Consider the following 2,348-nt stretch of genomic DNA (forward strand, 5'->3'; position numbering starts at 1 on the left):
GTTCAGTTGGACTCATGATATAAAAAAGAACACGATGGAGCCACAATGAGATGAAACGGCAACAAGAATGCTCCTGAAAGATTCTGTTAGGATGCAGTATTACAGAATATGTATCGAAAATCACGACAATAGCGATTAAGGGGAACAGTGTGCCTACCTAATAAAAGAATATCAAAATTGAGTCTTTAGAACAAAGATATAGATGAGCCAAGTACCAAGCGTTGATCGCGAACAACACAAATGATCCACAATTTCTAGGGAGTTTCTTTACAAATATTGGTCGCCATTCAAATGGTACACTGCATTTCATTATCATATCAAATGATGGCTCAAGCGCAAGAGTAAATCTAATTATTCAAATACCGTCAATATACTTGTATACTGACCGACGTCAATACTTACTACAACTATCATATGCGTCCTTACTCGATTCCGTACAATTTGAGCGTTCGATCCATGCTGGTCGACGCAACATACTACGTGTTTGCGAAACGTACGCCTTGTTAGCGCGTGTGATCATTGAATACCTTCAACTCTTGCCATTGTTTGCACAGATAAACTCTAAATAAATCAAATTAGTAATTTCCATATACGTCCAGAACAAATATTTCATACCTGATATCGGTTCCCCAATCGCCAGATAGGTTCCTCTGATCAAACAGGTCCTTCACTTCGTAGCCCTCATCCAGGGTAATCGTCTTGAAGTTCTTCAACTTTCGTAAATCCCACAGTTTTATGCAAGCGTCGTCGCTGCCGTAGCCAGATAGTAACCGTTTTCAGAAAATGAAATAGCCGTAATAGGGCCGGTGTCCGGAAGTTGGCAACATTGTCTGCTCCTTCAGGTCCCAAATTTTCACTTGCGAGTCTTGGTTCCCGTGCCGAAAATTAAACCATCAGGATGGAACTGAGCCGTGGTGAGACCGATGTCAGTTGGATCTGGGACTTTCGTGAGCGATCGGCCGGTACGAATGTCCGAGAAGGCCCAGTGCTTGTCGGAGGAAGTGGACAGTACGTAGTCGCCTGTGGGATGCAAAGACAGACCAGTGACCGGGCCATCGTGACAACGAAGAAGCAGTTGCGTTTGGGAGGTCGGACGTTCCAAATCCGAATACAAGCGTCAGGAGAAGCTGTAATAACGGTGTCATCCTCTGGATGGAAGATGACCTTCGTGACTTGGTGTGTCCTTGAGAATTGCCACGATTTGTTCGGTGTCTTTGTTAAATACGTGGCATTTTATCATTTCTCCGTCAGAATTTTACTTTGATCAGAATGGTTAATATCCAATGCCAAGATTCCAGGAACACTCGCTGAGTGGAGACCGGGATGTGAAGCAAGTGTGAAAACCACGAATCTTTTCCGCACTGACCAATTCTTCCGGAACAGTACGACCCTTCTTCTTTCGCTCCTGTGTCAAACTGTGGCTTTGTCCTGGAGCTTCTGAATACTTCTGCGCTCATGCGGCTTGCTCAATCGGCTGTGTAGCCATTCCGCCACTTCCGCGGCGATTGACGGTTATGGAATAGACGACTGAATGGAAGCGATGCCGGTTTGTGGTTTCAGAGTGGCCAATGCTTCACGGGCAGCTGCTACTTCCTTGTTAGACGAGCGATCACACGGCAGGCCGCATCATGCTGGTAGAGGGCATGAGACAATTCCTGCCTGGCTGTTTGCACTGTTGTCTCTGTGTGCATGCAACATTAAAGCATCCCATTCGTCTTGCATCATTTTCAGTGTGGCTGGAATACTGGTGGCGCTCGGTGGCTTCGGACGAACGATTGGTGGAGCTGAAATTTTGGATTAAATATGAAAACTGGTTACCAGTTCCGTTCTGAACAAAGCTTACTCTTGATTTCGATTAGCTCCTCCGCCTTCAACGGTTCGCCATTTTATGGGATCGCATTCGTTTTCAGATATACTTCTCTTCCGTTTCTCATATTGCTCCGGATCGAGGGATACAACCGGTGCTCGGAACTTCATTGGATACTGATACAGACAGAAACATTGTTTACTTCATTAAAAAAACATAACCTGTACAACAGAGGCTTCCGGCTTTTGTCTGGTCGAATTTTTGACGAAAAATAATCTTTTAATCCAAATACTTACTACTACAAACAAGCGACATATTCGTCCAACTAGTTTAGATTATTATTCAATCAGTTCTAGTTTTCAGAACTTTTCTTAATTTTTGTGCACAAAGTCTTCGTTTCGAACGTTTCGTCGCTACAATTTTAATGTTTGACAGATGGCTTTAGCACCGTTTGGCGTTCACACGTTCACACACAAATAAATACGCGAGTAGCACCGGCTTCTGCAGAAAAACATCCGAATCAAGCCTTTGGGGATCGTTT

General features: G+C 44.1%; 1 pseudogene; it reads right to left on the reverse strand.

Annotated features, from left to right (window-relative positions):
* Positions 1 to 304: 304 nt before the first annotated feature.
* LOC134203493 (pre-mRNA-processing factor 19-like) lies at positions 305 to 2,122 on the reverse strand (annotated as a pseudogene).
* Between the last annotated feature and the right edge of the window lie 226 nt (positions 2,123 to 2,348).

This window comes from Armigeres subalbatus, unplaced genomic scaffold (genome assembly GCF_024139115.2).
Source record: "Armigeres subalbatus isolate Guangzhou_Male unplaced genomic scaffold, GZ_Asu_2 Contig189, whole genome shotgun sequence".
Lineage (NCBI taxonomy): Eukaryota > Metazoa > Arthropoda > Insecta > Diptera > Culicidae > Armigeres > Armigeres subalbatus.